The sequence below is a fragment of the Nicotiana tomentosiformis genome, chromosome 2 (genome assembly GCF_000390325.3).
Source record: "Nicotiana tomentosiformis chromosome 2, ASM39032v3, whole genome shotgun sequence".
NCBI classification, from domain to species: Eukaryota; Viridiplantae; Streptophyta; class Magnoliopsida; order Solanales; family Solanaceae; genus Nicotiana; species Nicotiana tomentosiformis.
In genome coordinates, this window is record NC_090813.1 from 55,452,337 (window position 1) to 55,470,824 (window position 18,488).

Below are 18,488 nucleotides of genomic sequence, written 5' to 3' on the forward strand. Positions count from 1 at the left end.
CATATACAGCCCCTCGGGCAAACCTCACAGTCACTCGTGCCACTCGGGCATACCTCACAATCACTCTTGCCACTCGGGCATACCTCACAATCACTCTTGCCACGCGGGCATACCTCACAATCACTCGTGCCTCCCAGTCACTCAACACTCGACACTCGCACTCAGTAGGTACCTGCGCTCACTGGGGGTGTGTACAGATTCCGGAGGGGCTCCTTCAGCCCAAATGCTATAATCTGCACGGATAACTCACGTGTTGCACGGACAACTCACGTGCTATAATAACAAAGTGTGCTGCAGGCGGGCAGCCCCGATCCACACTCATCCTCATAAATCAGGCCCTCGGCCTCACTCAGTCATAAACCTCTCAAGCCACTTGGGCATTTCAGTAAAACAAGGCATTCGGCCCAAAACATTTATATGCATCAAAATAGAGTCATAAACTGAGTTACGCGGTAAACAAGTATAAACATGACTGAGTATGGATTTTCAATCGAAAACAATGAGAGGATGGTAAGAAAAAGCCCCTAAGGGTCCAAACAGCACTGGCGCAAGGCCCGAACATGGCATTCAGCCCAATTTACAGAAACTCTTTCTAAAACATATAAGTATCATATAGTTTCAACAAAATATGCAACTTTATAGTTGCTACGGGACGGACCAAGTCACAATCCCCAACAGTGCACGCTCACACGCCCGTCACCTAGAATGTGCGTCACTAAAAATAGTAGAATGATACAAAATCCGGGGTTTTGTACCCTCAGGACTAGATTTACAATCATTACTTACCTCAAACCGGTCAAATATCTACCCCGCAATGCTCTTGCCTCTGGACTCGGCCTCCAAATGCTCCGAATCTATTCACAATCAGTATAATACCATCAATACGCGCTAATGGAATGAATTCCACAAGAAAAGCTACAAAATTAGACCAAACTCCGAAATTGGCTCAAACCCGGCCGCCGGGCCCAAGTCTCGAAATCTGACAAAATTTATAAAACTAGAAAGCTCATTCACTCGCGAGTCTAACCATACCAAATTCATCAAAATCCGACATCGTTTGGTCCTTCAAATCCTTAAATTACTCTCCAAAAATTCCAAGCCCTAGTTTCCCCAATTTTCACCCCTAATTTCTACAATTTCCATGGTTAAACAATTGAAATTCATCATAGATTCGAGTATTAAGTTCAAAAACCTTACCTCAACGAGTTTCCCCTTGAATCCCTCTTCAAAACCCTCCAAAAGCTCCAAAAACCGAGTTGAAATTGTGAAGAATGACCAAAAATTCGCGAAGGGTTCAATTTATGCCTTTCTACCCCAGCAAAACCGCATCTGCGGTCCAAATAGCGCACCTGCGGCCTCCGCTTCTGCGCCCAAAAGCCCGCATCTGCGGAAGTCACTTAAGGTCCTAAAACCGCACCTGCGATCACCTCTTCACACCTGCGGTCTCGCAGGTGCGACCCCTCATCCACTTCTGCGATAAAACCCCAGGCTTCCAAACTCCGCACCTGCGACTAAATTCCGCACCTGCGAAACTCGCACCAGCTGCATTTTCCAATTTCAAACTTCCCATTAACCTTCCGAAATCATCCCGAGGCCCTCGGGACCTCAACCAATTACACTAATAGGTCACATAACCCCATATGAACTTAGTCGAACATTTGGAATACCCAAAACAACACCAAAACACCGAATTAACCTCGAATTCAAGCTTAAGGATTTCTAAACTTCCAAAATTCGCCAACGATGCCGAAACCAACCAAACCACGTCCGAATGACCTGAAAGTTTGCACACATGTCACAAATGATACTACGAACCTACTCCAACCCCCAGAATTCCATTCCGACCCCGATATCTAATTTTCCACTGCCGACCGGAAATCGCCAAATTTCCAATTTCGCCAATTCAAGCCTAATTCTACCACGGACCTCAAAATCACATTCCGGACGCACTCCTAAGTCCAAAATCACCTAACGGAGCTAACGGAACCATCAGAATTCAAATCCGAGATCGTTTATACATAGGCCAACATCCGGTTGACTTTTCCAACTTAAGTTTCTACTTAAGAGACTAAGTGTCTCAATTCACTCTGAAACCACTCCGGTCCCGAACCAACTAACCCGATACAACATAATATAGCTGAATAACACAAAATAAAAGTAGAAATAGGGAAACGGGGCTATAACTCTCGAAACGGCCGGCCGGCTCTTTACATCCTCCCTCTCTTAAACATCCGTTCGTCCTCAAACGGGTCTAGAAACATACCTAGAGTCTCGAATAGGCATGGATATCTGCTCCGCATCTCCCGCTTGGTCTCCCAGGTGTCCTCCTCCATAGGCTGACCTCTCCATTGCACCTTCACTGAAGCTATATCCTTTGACCTCAACCTTCGAACCTGCCGATCTAAAATAGCCACCGGCTCCACATCATAAGTCATATCACCCTCCAACTGAACCGTGCTGAAATCCAAAACATGGGACGGATCTCCAATATACTTCCGGAGCATGAAAACATTGAACACTGGATGCACACTCGACAAGATGGGTTACAAGGCAAGCTTATAAGCCACCTCCCCTATCCTCTGAAATACCTCAAAAGGCCCAATGAACTGGGGGCTCAACTTACCCCTCTTCCCAAACATCATAACACCCTTCATGGGTGATACCTTCCGCAAAACCTTCTCCCCAACCATAAAAGACACATCACGAACCTTCCTATCCGCGTAGCTCTTCTGCCTAGACTGCGTCGTGTGAAGCCGCTCCTGAATCAATTTCACCTTATCTAATGCATCCTGGACCAAGTCTGTACCTAAGAGCCTAGCCTCACCCAGCTCAAACCATCCAACCAGAGATCTACACCTCCTTCCATATAAAGCCTCGTACGGAGCCATCTGAATACTCGACTGATAACTGTTATTATATGCAAACTCCGCGAGTGGCAGAAACTGGTCTCATGAAACCCCAAAGTCAATAACACAAGCACGCAACATGTCCTCCAATATCTGAATAGTGCGCTCGGACTGCCCGTCCGTCTGAGGGTGAAAAGCTATGCTCAACTCAACCTGAGTACCCAACTCTCGCTGCACGGCCCTCCAAAACTGTGATGTGAACTGAGTACCCCTATCTGAAATGATGGAAACTGGGACACCATGCAGGCTAACGATCTCTCGGATGTAAATCTCAGCCACCCGCTTTGAAGAGTAAGTAGTACCAACTGGAATGAAGTGCGCGGACTTGGTCAGCCGATCCATAATAACCCAATTAGCATCGAACATCCTCAAAGTCCGTGGGATCCCAACTCCCACTTCCACTCTGGGATCTCTAATCTCTGAAGCAAGCCACCCAGTCTCTGATGCTCATACTTAACCTGCTAATAGTTGAGGCACCAAGCCACAAACCCAACTATATCCTTCTTCATCTGCCTCTACCAATAGTACTGCCTCAAATCCTGGTACATCTTCGCGGCACCCAGATGGATGGAATACCGTGAGCTGTGGGCCTCCTCAAGAATCAACTCTCGAAGCCCATCTACATTAGGCACACATATCCAACCCTACATTCTCAGCACGGCGTCATCACTAATAGTCATATCCCTAGCATCACCTCTCCGAACCCTGTCCTGAAGAACGAGCAACTGGGGGTCATCATACTAACGCTCCCTGATACGGTCATAAAGAGAAGACCTGGAGACCACACAAGCCAATACCCGACTAGGCTCCAAAATATCCAATCTAACAAGCTGGCCCTCTAAGGCCTGAACATCTAATGCAGAAGGTCTCTCTGCTGCTGGAAGATATGCTAAACTCCCCAAACTCTATGCCCGGCGACTCAAAGCATCGGTCACCACATTGGCCTTCCCCGGATGGTACAAAATAGTGATATCATATTCCTTAAGAAGCTCCAACCATCTCCGATGACGCAAATTAAGATCCTTCTGCTTTAACAGATACTGCAGACTCCGGTGATCAATATAGATCTCACAATGAACCCCATACAACTAATGACGCCAAATCTTCAAGTCGTGAACAATGGCTGCTAACTCAAGATCATGGACAGGATAGTTCTTCTCATGGGTCTTCAACTGGCGCGAGGCATAGGAAATAACCCTACCTTCCTGCATCAAAACACAACCAATGCCTATCCTCGAGGCATCACAATACACGGTTTAAGAACCTGAAGCTGATGGCAGAACTAACACTGGAGTTGTGGTCAAAGTAGTCTTGAGCTTCTGAAAGCTCTCCTCACACTCATCCGACCACCTGAATGGAACACCCTTTTTGGGTCAATTTAGTCAAGGGCGATGCAATAGATGAAAATCCCTCCACAAAGCGACGATAGTAACCCGCCAAACCAAGAAAACTCCTAATCTCTGTGGCTGAGGACGGTCCGAGCCAACTCTGCACCGTCTCTATCTTCTTCGGATCCACCTGAATACCCTCACTGGACACCACGTACCCCAAGAATGCTACTGAACTGAGCCAAAACTCACATTTGGAGAACTTTGCATAAAGCTTTTCCTCCCTCAATCTCTATAATACAATCTTCAAATGCTGAGCGTGTTCCTCCCGGCAACGAGAGTACACCAGGATGTCATCAATGAATACAATAACGAATGAGTCCAAATAGGGCTAAAATACATTGTTCATCAAATACATGAACGTTGTTGGGGCATTGGTCAGCCCAAAAGACATCACCAAGAACTCATAATGGCCATATCGGGTCCTGAAAGCTGTCTTAAGAATATCTGAATCCCGAATCTTCAGTTGGTGATAACCGGAACTCAAATCGATCTTATAGAACACCCTCGCTCCCTATAGTTGGTCGAATAAATCATCAATACGAGGCAAAGGATACTTGTTCTTGACTGTGACCTTGTTCAACTGCCTGTAATCAATACACATTCTCATGGAACCATCCTTCTTCTTTACAAATAGAACCGGTGCACCCCAAGGTGACACACTAGGCCGAATAAACCCCTTATCCAGGAGTTCCTGAAGCTGCTCTTTCAATTCTTTCAACTCCGCCGGTGCCATACGATACGGTGGAATAGAAATAGGCTGAGTGTCTGGCACCAAATCATAACCAAAATTAATATCCCTGGGAGGCGGCATGCCCGGCAAGTCTGCAGGAAACACATCCGGAAAATCACATACCACAGGAATAGAATCAATAGTGGGAGTCTCAGCACTGACATTCCTCACGAAAACCAAATAAGATAGACACCCTTTCTCCACCATGCGCTGAGCCTTCAGGTATGAAATCACCCTACTAGGCACATAATCAATGGAACCTCTCTACTCAACCCTCGGGAATCCCGGCATCGCTAAGTTCACAGTCTTAGCGTGATAATCTAGAACAACATGACATGGAGAAAGCCAATCCATGCCCAATATCACATCGAAGTCGACCATACTGAGCAGCAAAAGGTCCACTTGGGTCTCCAGACCCCCAATAGTCACCACACATGACCGATATATGCGGTCCACAATAATAGTATCTCCCACAGGAGTAGATACATGAACAGAAGAAATTAGAGACTCACGGAGCATATCCAGAAAATGGGCAAAATACGAGGAAACATATGAATACGTGGAACTGGGGTCAAATAATAATGAGGCATCTCTGTGACAAACTGAGACAATACCTGTAATCACAGCATCTGAAGCAATAGCATCTGGTCTGGCAGGGAGAGCATAGAAACGGGCCTGACCACCCCCTGATCTGCCTCCCGCTCTAGGGCGACCCCTAGCTGACTGACCTCCACCCCGAGTTGACTGGGCGGGTGGTGAGGTAACTGGTGCTGTAGTCGGAGGTTGACTCCTCTACTGAGACAGACCTCCATGACGACGAGGACACTGCCTCCACATATGCCCAAGCACCCCACACTCAAAACAACTCCTTGGTGCTGGCGGCGAAAACTGAAGGGAACCCCTAGCACCGGGATAACTGGTAGAAAAACCTGGCATGGAAGAGCCCTGAACAGGTGGAGCACGGGACGAACTCTGAACTGGAAGGGCACTAAGTGATGAGTGGCCCTGATGAGAACTGTGAGAACCATGGCTAGATGATACACCACGGTGAAATGGCCGAGCTGACTGAGCCTGTCTGAAATAACAACCTCTACCGTGCTGGAACTGACCCCCAAAAGGAGCACTGTTGAATCCACCCTGACCACGAGGCCTCTTGTCCTCCCTCTCAACCCTCTCCTTACTGCGAACCATCTAAATCTGCCGAGCAATGTCGACAACCTCATCAAAGGTAGCACCCGAAACCCGCTCCCTAGTCATGAGCGACTGTAGCTGATAAGTGAGGCAATCAATAAACCTCATGATCCTCTCTCTGTCCATAGGAACCAACCAGATAGCATGACAGGCCAACTCAGAGAATCGCATCTCATATTGTGTCACAGACATATCACCCTGGCGAAGCCGCTCAAACTGTCTGCGCAGCTCCTCTCTGCAGGATCGAGGCACGAACTTCTCCAAAAAGACCACGGAGAACTGCTTCCAAGTAAGGGGTGCTGCGCCATCAGGCCTACGCCTCTCGTAAGTCTCCCACCATCTGATTACAGCCCCAGAGAATTGAAAGGTAGTAAATGAGAACCCACAAGTCTCCAGAATACCAGCAGTACGGAGTATCCTCTGACACCTGTCCAAAAAGTCCTGAGAATCCTCTTTCTCTGTGCCCACTGAAAGGTGGTGGCTGGAGTCTCCCAAATCTCTCCAACCTACGCTGATCTTCCTTAGGCATAGCGGGAACCACATAATCCTGAGCAACTACAACCGGCTGGGCTGGTGGTGCCTCCGGTGTCTGAAGTCCCTGAACAACCTGCTCGGGTGTGCGAGCGACGGGAGTCTGAGTGCCTCACCTGGCCTGAGAAGTGGTTGCGACCGTCGAAATAGAGACCGCCTGAGCAAGGCCAGTACACGCTGTCAGAATCTGAGCTAGGGCCTCCTGAAGGCCTGGAATCATAATAGGCACAGGTGGTGCCTGAGCTGGTGCATCAACAACTGTAACCTGGTCCTGATCTAGGACAACCGGTGGATCTGCAGGTACTGCCCCAGCTTCTGTACGAGCTGTACCTCTGCCCCTACCACGGCCTCTACCGCGGCCTCGGCCTGTCACGGCCCTGGCTGGTGGTACTGGTGGCTGGCCCTCCTGACCGGTAGCACGAGTCCTCACCATCTGTGAGAGAATGAAACAACAGATGTTTAGTTACTAGAATCAACAGATTCGCACTACAAGAACTCACGAATGTGGAGTTTCCTAAAGGTTTTGCATCCTCTCAAAAATAAGTACAGACGTCTCTGTACCGATCCGCAAAACTCTACTAAACCCACTCATGACTAGTGAGACCTATGTAACCTAGGCTCTGATACCAATCTGTCACGACCCAGACTAACCCCTGTCGTGATGGCGCCTATTGTGGAACTAGGCAAGCCGACTCATTTCCAAAACAAACTGATGTTTTTATTTCAAAGATAATTTCAATGTTATTTAACATAAAAACCTTCGTAAAGGAGTTCAAATCAAAATAAAAGTGCGGAAGGAAAAGCCCGACATCGGGGTGTCACTAGTCATGAGCATCTACTACAATCTGTCTAACAATATAGAGGCTAACTCAGCCTGAAAAATAGCTAAATACAACTAGAGGAAGATAAGAGGGAGAGGAGCAGGGGCTGCGATCTCCAAACAGCTACCTTGCTATCTCCAAGAAAATCTGCAACCAGAACAATCAATAACTGTTACCGCGTTGAGCTACACCTGAATTTGCACACAAGGTGCAGGGAGTAACATGAGTACGCTAACTCAGTAGGTAACAAAAATAAATAAAGACTGAGCAGTAGTGATGAGCAATAAAGCATACAACATTCATATCAGGAAAACTCAATAAAATACCACATGCTTTTAAAATTAGGATTTGAATCAAAACATCTCGTTTAAACCCAATTCCAGTTAAAAAATCATTTAAAGATATTTTTCAACAGTTTTCAAACAGAGGAAAAATGCAAAGGTGAGCAAAATGGTAAAATCATAAACAGCCCCTCGGGCAAAACATCATTCATATACAGCCACTCGGGCATACCTCACAATCACTCTTGCCACTCGGGCATACCTCACAATCACTCTTACCACTCGGGCATACCTCACAATCACTCATGCCTCCCAGTCACTCGGCACTCGGCACTTGCACTTAGTAGGTACCTGCGCTCACTGGGGATGTGTACAGACTCCGAAGGGGCTCCTTCAGCCCAAGCGCTATAATCTGCACAAACAACTCACGTGCTGCACTAACAACTCACGTGCTATAATAACAAAGTATGCTGCAGGCGGGCAGCCTCGATCCACACTCATCCTCACAAATCAGGCCCTCGGCCTCACTCAGTCATAAACCTATCAAGCCATTTGGGCATTTCAGTAAAACAGGGCATTTGGCCCAAAATATTTATATGCATCAAAATAGAGTCATGAAACTGAGTTACGCGGTAAACAAGTATAAACAGCACTAGCGCAAGGCCCGAACATGGCATTCAGCCCAATTTACAGAAACTCTTTCTAAAACATATAAGTATCATATAGTTTCAACAAAATATGCAACTTTAGAGCTGCTACGGGACGGACCAAGTCACAATCCCAAATAGTGCACGCTCACACGCCCATCACCTAGCATGTGCGTCACTAAAAATAGTAGAATGATACAAAATCCGGGGTTTCGTACCCTCAGGACTAGATTTACAATCGTTACTTACCTCAAACCGGTCAAATCTCTACACCGTAATGCTCTTGCCTCTAGACTCGGCCTCCAAGTACTCCGAATCTATTCACAATCAGTATAATACCATCAATACGCGCTAATGGAATGAATTCCACAAGAAAATCTACAAAATTAGACCAAACCCAGAAATTGGCTCAAACCCGGCCCCCAGGCCCACGTCTCGAAATCTGACAAAATTTACAAAACTAGCAAGCTCATTCAGTCGCGAGTCTAACCATACCAAATTCATTAAAATCCGACATCGTTTGGTCCTTCAAATCCTTAAATTACTCTCCAAAAATTCCAAGCCCTAGTTTCCCCAATTTTCACCCCTAATTTCTACAATTTCCATGCTTAAACAATTGAAATTCATCATAGATTCGAGTATTAAGTTCAAAAACCTTACCTCAACGAGTTTCCCCTTTAATCCCTCTTCAAAACCCTCCAAAAGCTCTAAAAACCGAGTTGAAATTGTGAAGAATGACCAAATATTCGCGAAGGGTTCAATTTATGCCTTTCTGCCCAGCAAAACTGCATTTGCGGTCCAAATAGCGCACCTGCGGCCTCCGCTTCTGCGCCCAAAAGCCCGCGTCTGCGGAAGTCACTTAAGGTCCTAAAACCGCACTTGCGATCACCTCTTCGCACCTGTGGTCTCGCAGGTGCGAGCCCTCATCCGCTTCTGTGATAAAACCCCAGGCTTCCAAACTCCGCACCTGCGACTAAATTCCGCACCTGCAGTTCCCAACCCGTAGGTGCGGCCACACCAGAACAGTAGCACCAGCTGCATTTTCCAACTTCAAACTTCCCGTTAACCTTCCGAAATCATCCCGAGGCCCTCGGGACCTCAACCAATTACACTAATAGGTCACATAACCCCATACAAAATTTGTCAAACCTTCGGAACACCTAAAACATCACCAAAACACCGAATTAACCCTGCATTCAAGCCTAAGGATTTCTAAACTTCCAAAATTCGCCAACGATGTCGAAACCAACCAAACCACGTCCGAATGACCTGAAATTTTGCACACATGTCACAAATGACACTACGAACCTACTCCAACCCCCGGAATTCCATTCCGATCCCGATATCTAATTTTCCACTGCCGACCGAAAATCGCCAAATTTCCAATTTTGCCAATTCAAGCCTAATTCTATCACGGACCTCCAAATCACATTCCGGAGGTACTCCTAAGTCCAAAATCACCTAGCGGAGCTAACGGAAAAATCAGAATTCAAATTCGAAATCGTTTACACATAGGTCAACATCCGGTTGATTTTTCCAGCTTAAGTTTCTACTTAAGAGACTAAGTGTCTCAATTCACTCTGAAACCACTCTGGTCCCGAACAAACTAACCCAATACAACATAATATAGCTGAATAACACAAAAGGAAGTAGAAATGGGGAAAACAGGGCTATAACTCTCGAAACGACCGGTCGGGTCGTTACACCTGGGGTGCACCAGTATTATTTGTAAAGAAGAAAGATGGCTCTATGCGAGTGTGTATAGATTATCGGCAGTTGAACAAAGCCACTATCAAAAACAAATATCCGCTGCCAAGAATTGATGACTTATTTGATCAGCTTCAGGGTGCCAAGGTATTTTTGAAGATCGATTTAAGGTCCGGTATTTTCGAAGATCGATTTGATGTCCCTAAAACAGCTTTTCAAACTCGGTATGGGCATTACGAATTCCTAGTGATGTCATTTGGGTTGACAAATGCCCCAGCAGCATTTATGGATTTGATGAATCGGGTGTTCAGGCCTTATTTGGATTCTTTTGTGGTTGTATTCATTGATGATATCTTGATTTACTCCAGCAGTCGAGAGGAACGCGAGGAACATCTTCAAAGTGTGCTTCACACCTTGAAGAATAATCAGTTATATGCCAAGTTTTCAAAATGTGAGTTTTGGTTAGACTCAGTTGCCTTTTTGGGGCATGTTGTATCGGCAGAAGGAATAAAGGTGGATCCTAAGAAGATTGAGGTTGTTCCTACTTCAGTTACAGAGATCCGAAGTTTCCTGGGTTTAGCAGGTTATTATCGTCGGTTCGTGAAAGGGTTTTCATCTATAGCAAGCTCATTGACTAGATTGACCTAGAAAGGTGTCCCATTCAGATGGTCACAGGAGTGTGAGTTGAGCTTTCAGAAGCTCAAGACCGCTTTGACTACGGCGCCAGTGTTGGTATTACCCACAGGTTCAGGATCGTATACGGTATATTGTGACGCATCCCACATTGGGCTTGGTGCAATATTAATGCAAGATGGCAAGGTAATGGCATATGCGTCGTGGAAGTTGAAAGTTCACGAGAAGAATTATCTTGTTCATGACTTAGAATTGGCAGCCATTGTTCATGCGCTGAAGATTTGGAGGCATTACCTCTACGGTGTCTCGTGTGAGGTATTTACTGATCATTATAGCCTTCAGTATCTGTTCAAACAAAAGGATCTTAATTTGAGGCAGAGAAGATGGTTGGAGTTGTTGAAAGACTATGATATCACCATTTTGTATCACCCCGGAAAGGCCAATGTGGTGGCCGATGCTATGAGTAGAAAGGATGTGAGTATGGGCAGCCTTGCATATATTCCGGTTGGTGAGAGGCCATTAGCTGCAGATGTTCAGACTTTGGCTAATCAGTTCGTGAGGTTAGATGTTTCAGAACCCAGTCGGGTTCTAGCTTGCACAGTCGCTCGGTCTTCTTTATATGAGCGCATCAGAGAGAGGCAGTATGATGATCCTCATTCACTTGTCCTTAAGGACATGGTGCGGCACGGTGATGCCAAACAGGTTATTGTGGGGGAAGATGGGGTTCTGCGAATGCAAGGTCATATTTGTGTGCCTAATGTGGATGGGCTTCGTGAATTAATTCTTGAAAAAGCACACAGTTCCAGGTATTCTATTCATCCAGGTACCGCCAAAATGTATCAAGATTTGCGGCAACATTATTGGTGGAGGAGAATGAAAAAGGATATAGTTGCATATGTAGCTCGGTGTCTGAATTGTCAGCAACTTAAGTACGAGCATCAGAGACCTGGTGGTTTGCTTCAGAAGTTAGAAATTCCTGAGTGGAAGTGGGAGCGTATCACACGGACTCAGAGAAAATTTGATGCAGTTTGGGTCATTGTGGACAGGTTGACCAAGTCAGCACATTTCATTCTAGTGGCAGTTACCTATTCTTAGAGGTTAGCTAAAATTTACATTCGTGAGATTGCCCACCTTCACGGTGTGCCCGTGTCTATTATTTCAGATCGAGGTACGCAGTTTACCTCACATTTCTGGAGGGCTGTACAGCGTGAGTTAGGTACGCGGGTGGAGTTGAGTACAACATTTCATCCACAGATAGACGGACAGTCAGAGCGCACTATTCAGATATTGGAAGATATGCTCTGCGCTTGTGTTATAGACTTTGGAGGTTCTTGGGATCATTTCTTGCTACTTGTGGAGTTTGCTTATAATAATAGCTACCAGTCGAGCATTTAGATGGCTCCATATGAGGCATTATACGGAAGGCGATGTCGATCACCAGTTGGTTGGTTTGAACCGGGAGAGGCTCAGTTGTTGGGTACCGATTTGGTACAGGATGCCTTGGATAAGGTCAAGATTATGCAGGATCGACTTCGCACAGCTCAGTCTAGGAAAAAGAGTTATGCCGACCGTAAAGTTCGTGATATTGCATTCATGGTTGGAGAAAGAATATTGCTCCGGGTTTCACCTATGAAAGGTGAAATGAGGTTCGGAAAGAAGGGCAAGTTAAGACCTAGGTATATCGGACCCTTTGAAATTCTTGAAAGGGTGGGTGAATTATCCTACAGGCTTGTATTACCACCTAGTTTATCAGCGGTTCATCCGGTATTCCATGTGTCTATGCTCCGAAAATATCATGGTGATCCGTCCTATGTGTTAGATTTCAGCTCAGTCCAATTGGACAAGATTTGACTTACGAAGAGGAGTCGGTGGCTATTCTAGCCCGGCAGGTCCGACAGTTGAGGTCTAAGAGTTATCCTTCAGTTCGGGTGCAATGGATAGGTCAACCGGTAGAGGCATCTACTTGGGAGTTCGAGTCGGACATGCGGAGTAAATATCCACACATTTTCTCCATCTCAGGTACTTTTTCTAACTCCGTTCGAGGACGAACGTTTGTTTTAGAGATGGAGAATGTGATGACCCAAAATGTCATCTTTAAATTTAATAAGTAATTCTGTGTTCTAAGACCTCAAAAAATACCATTTATTATTCCTCGACTTGCGTGCGCAGTCCGTACAATTTTTCGAAAAGTTTTTATGTGAAAAATGGATTAAAATGTGAAATAGAGTTTTAAAACTCAACAACATTTTGAGCAAACGGACTCGGATAAGTGCTTTGACAATTCTGGTAAGTCCGTATCGTGATTTGGGACTTGGGCGTATGTCCGGAATCGAATTCCGAGGTCCCTAGCCCGAGATATGGAATTTTGATGAAAAATTAAAAGCTTGAAAGCATAATGATTTTTAAGAAATTACTGATGTTGGATTTATTGACCACGGGTCCGTATTTTGGTTTCGGAGCCCGTATAGGTCCACCATAATATTTATGACTTATCTGCCGAATTGGGTGGGAATCGGAGTTGATTTGAACTGATTCGGACGTCCGGTTGTAAGAATATAAGTTTTAAAGTTTTCTTGAAAATTTCCTTTGATTTGGTGTCTGATTCATAGTTCTTGGTGTTATTTTGGCAATTTGATCGCGCGAGCAAGTTCGTATGATGTTTTAGGACATGGGTGCATGTTTGGTTTGGAGCCCCGAGGGCTCGGGTTAGTTTCGGGTGGTTAACGGATCATTTTTGGATTGAGGAAACTGCAGAAACCTGCTTCTGGTTTCCTTCTTCGCGTTCGCGAGGGGAGTCTCACGTTTGCTAAGAGAAAATTGAGGCTGGCACATTTTGTGCTCCGCATTCGTGACAGAGAACGCGTTCGCGAAGGCTTGAGGTGCGAAGGTTTGCATTCGCGATCGAAGCCTCGCGTTCGCGAAGGGAAAGGGGCTGGCCAGGACAATTGCCTTCGCGTTCGCGAAGGGCATCTCGCGTTTGCGAAGGCCAAGCCAGGCATGCTTCGCGTTCGCGAAGTAGCCCTCGCATTCGCGAAGAGTAAAATGGAGCAGTAGGAATTTGTTCATCGCGAACGCGAGGCACTGACCGCGTTCTCGAAGGGTAAAAATCCCAGAAACAGAACTTAAGTTCTGGAAATGGGGTTTCGACCCATTTTCTACTCTTTTCCATTTTTGAGCTCGGGTAAGGCGATTTTTGGGCGATATTTACGGAAAAATATTGGGGTAAGTGTTCCTTATCCTATATTGATTATATTTCATGATTTCATACTCATTTATATCATGAATCCGTGAATTTATGGAAGAAAAATCAGATTTTTATAAAATCTTGCAAAAATAAAAATTTAAGATTTGAAGGTCCATTTGATATCGGAATTGGATAATTTTTATATGGTTGGACTCGTCTCGGAATGGGTGTTCGGATTTCGTAAGTTTTTCCGAGATTTGAGACGTGGGTCCCACTGCCGAATATTTTAATAAATTTCGAATTTTATCCGAAAAATTAGAAAATTCATATGGAATTAATTCCTGTGATTCGTATTGAGTATATTGAATTGGTTGTGAATAGATTTGAAGGTTTTGGAGACAAATTTAAAAGGAAAAGTTGAGGTCGAGTAATTGATTGGAATTTCCAAAGCGAGGTAAGTGTTGTGGTTAACCTTGACTTGAGGGAATAGAACCCTTAAATTACTTGTTATGTGAATTGCATGTGAACGACGTATAGGCGAGGTGACGAGTGTCTATACGTCGTCAAATTAATTGTTTGCCTGCTTACTTGAAAAAAATCATAAATTATTTTAAATCATGAATTAATTATTATAATAATTGTTTCTCTCCTATTCTTTGTCAAACAATAATTCTTGAATTCCTGCATTAATTGTTACATGTTATTTAAATTATGTGCCTTAATTATTATTTGACATTTAGCATATTAAATATTAAACTGCATATTTTCTCTCTGATTTTCATAATAATTTACTCTTTGCCTTTGTTAGTTTCATAATTAAATCATAATTATTGTATGCTTGTTGTCTTATAATTTTATATTAATTGTTGCATTTATTGGGGAAATTTCTTCTATAAGAATTGGTAAATGAATATGTTGGAGGAGCGGGTTGCACGCCGCAACAGGATTGATTATAATGAATATATTGGAGGATCGGGTTGCACGCCGCAACAGAATTAATTATAATGAATATATTGGAAGATCGGGTTGCACGCCGCAACAGACTTATTAAAAGTCCATATTGGAGGATCGGGATGCACGCCGCAACAGACTTATTTAAAAGTCGACATACATATATATATATATTGGGGGATCGGGTTGCACGCCGCAACAGACTTGATTAAAATGAATATATTGGAGGAGTGGGTTGCACGCCGCAACAGAACTGAATGTGAATATATTGTGAGAGCGGGTTTCACGCTGCAACAAAATTGAATGTGAATATATTGTTAGAGCGGGTTATACGCTGCAACAGAATTGATGGAAATGATAATTGGTTATGACTGCTGAGTTGGCTTCAATTATTATAAATGAGTTACTTGATTTATTTCTATTATTGTTGTTGTTACTAATAATGCGTACAGGTAATGTAAGTGACCCGTCTTAGCCTCGTCACTACTTCGTCGAGGTTAGGCTCAGCATTTACCAGTACATGGGGTCGGTTGTACTGATATTACACTCTGCACTTCTTGTGCAGATTTCGAAGTTGGTCCCAGTGGCGTATCATAGACTTGCTCAGATTTCAGCTACTCGGAAGAGACTTGAGATATAACTGCATGGGGTCCGCAGTTCTGAAGTGTCAGTCTATTTTACTTTAGTTGTGTGTTTATTTCCAGACAACTTTATTTTATGCAGACCTTTATTTGTATTATTCTAGAAGCTCGTGCACTTGTGACACCAATTCTGGGATGGTATTTAGACACTGTTGTTTTTATGGATTATTTCACTATATTTCAGACTTTACTTCCGCATTTGTTCTTTAATTATTAATAAATTTAAAAATTATTTTAAAAATAGATAATATTATTCTAACGTTGGCTTGCCTAGCAAGTGAAATGTTAGGCGCCATCACGGTCCGAAGGTGGGAATTTCGGGCTGTGACAGGTATACATTTCATATCAACGATATAATGCTACAGTATACTATATAATGTAGGAGTATACTATTACAATTTGGCCCTTTTATATTTTTTAAAAAATTTCATTGAGTTCTTTTTCAGATTTTCAACGGAATTCTCATATGGTTTCATTGTTTTTCTTAAATCAAAATATATAGTTTGAAATATTTGATTGGAGGTTGATGGTAGGCTAGAATCCCGTATTTTGGTCATAGTTTGCACTTTAATTAATGTATTTTACTTGTGTTTGAGCTTAAATAATAGTGAATTGCACTTATTCTGTATTTAATGCCTTGCGGGAAGTGCTTCAGAGTTAAAAACATAATTTAGAACTAAGTCGAACAATATGGAGTTTTGAAGTCTGAGTAAAGGTGTAACGACCCGCCGTTTGTTTTGAGTGTTATAGTCATGTTCCTCCATTTACTACTTATTCTTTGCTCAATCGCTATTATGTGACTTACCAGGGTAGTTGGTTTGGTTTCGTAGATGTTTCGGAATGAGTTGGGACACTTCGTTCCAAGGTTGGAAGCTTAAGTTGAAAGAGTTGACCGGATATTGACTTATGTGTAAACGGCTCCAGAATGGAGTTTTGATGATTTCGATAGCTCCGTAGGTGATTTTGGCTTGAAATGGTAAAAGTTGGAAGATTAGATGTTTGAAGAATTGAGAGGTTTGACTGAGAGTTGACTTTATGGTTACCGTATTCGAATTTTGGTTTCGGAAGTTGGAATAGGTCTGTTGTGTCATTTATGACTTGTGTGCAAACTTGAGGTCAATCGAAGTTTATTTGATAAGTCTCGGCATCAAATGTAGAAGTTAGAAGTTCATAAGTTCATTAGGCTTGAATAGGTGTACGATTCGTGTTTTTGATGCTGTTTGATGTGATTTAAGGCCTCAACTAAGTTCGTATCATATTTTAGAACTTGGTTGGTATGTTTGGTTGAGGTCCCGGGGGCCTCGGGTGTGATTCAGATCATGTTCGGCGCATTTCGAAACTTGGAAGACTGCTGATTTTGCTGGTGCTGGTGTCATTGTACGCGATCGCGATCGCGAAGTGTTGTTGGGGCAGCTGGACTTTTTGTGCTATGCGTTCACAAGCTTGGATTTGCGAGCACGGGCCGGCCATGGTCGAGCATCGGTCAAGCCTCAAGGGCCAACGAACTGATTTGGTTATAAGCCTCAGTTTTAAATGGGCTAAAAAAATTCCAACCCAACCCTACCCAAGTAGCGGGTTGGGAAGAGTTGGACTCACGGGCTAAACCCATTTTGACGGCTCTACTCTTAAATATAGTCTCAAAAGTTTTGAGCGTATTTTTGTCAATTTTTTGTATATATGTACATTTCTGTATGTCATGTACAAATTAATTTTATATACTTTTGCGGCTACCGAATATAAATAGTTTCGACCGTGTGCTAAATTTGATATTTGCCCAAATTTTTCTTTATTGTTGTGACATCTTTTTTATTTGATATATCAGGCACTCCTATAAATTCTAGTGAATATCTCTTGTTCAATCCAAAACGAACATAAATAACTTTAGCCAAGCAATCAAGAAGCGTATGAGAATCCTACCCTATTTTCAGATGATAAGTGTAAAAGTGCAATTTAGGGCATTAAATTTAGAGGGAACTACACAAAATACCTACTTGGACCTATTATATTATCCGTTTCTACCCATCTTTAAAATAATTACATAAAATACCTATACGACCAAAATAAATTACCCGCCCACCCAAACCCCACTTAGGTTGCGAGATGCATTTGTTGAGATTCTCTTATTTTAAGTTCTTATTACTAAGACTCTCCTTCATTATCTTTATTTGTATTTCAGTTCTTATTACTAAGACATTGTAGTAGGCTGTATCCTGGTATAGATGCTCATGTACTCGGTGACACCCCGGTTTTGGGATAGATTTGTATTGCGTTGTTGTTTTATTTTGGTTTTTAAAGGGTTTTTCTTAAATATTAACTGCTTCCGTTTAATTTTCAAAGTTTTTATTTGGTTGAACTGGTTGAGAAGTTGGCTTGCTTAGTTTCACGATAGGCGCCATCACGACGATTGGTTTTTGGTCGTGACAGTTGGACTCGTGGTTGAATGGGTGTTCGGATTTTGTTAATTTTATCGGATTTGAGTAATTTTGGTATAGTTGGTGTAACGACCCGGCCATTTTTTTAGGGTTGTAGCCCCGTTCCCCTAATAACTCCTTTTTTTGTACTTTACAGTTGTTATATGACTTATCGGGTTAGTTGGTTTGGGTCCTGAGAGATTTCGAAGTGAATTGAGACACTTAGTCTCATAATGGAAAGCTTAAGTTGGAAAAATTGACTAGATGTTGACTTATGTGTAAATGACCCTGGATTTGAGTTTTGATGGTTCCGTTAGCTCCGTTGAGTGATTTTGGATTTAGGAGCGCGTCCGGATTGTGATTTGGAGGTCCGTAGTAGACTTAGGCTTGAAATGACGAAAGTTGGAATTTTGGAATGTTTGACCGGGGTGGACTTTTTGATATCGGGGTCGGATTGAATTTT

At 43.5% G+C, this 18,488-nt stretch overlaps 1 long non-coding RNA gene across 2 annotated transcripts in view; it reads right to left on the minus strand.

The window, feature by feature from the left end:
- The window catches only part of LOC138906484 (uncharacterized), a 48,071-nt gene that overhangs the window by 518 nt on the left and 29,065 nt on the right, over nucleotides 1-18,488 (minus strand). Inside the window, exon 2 of one of the 2 annotated variants that reach the window (XR_011413894.1) lies at nucleotides 7,446-7,717. The exons of the other annotated variant lie outside the window; for it this stretch is intronic. This is a non-coding gene — a long non-coding RNA (uncharacterized lncRNA). Of the gene's footprint in view, nucleotides 1-7,445; nucleotides 7,718-18,488 lie in introns of those variants that run through there. 2 annotated transcript variants of the gene reach the window in all.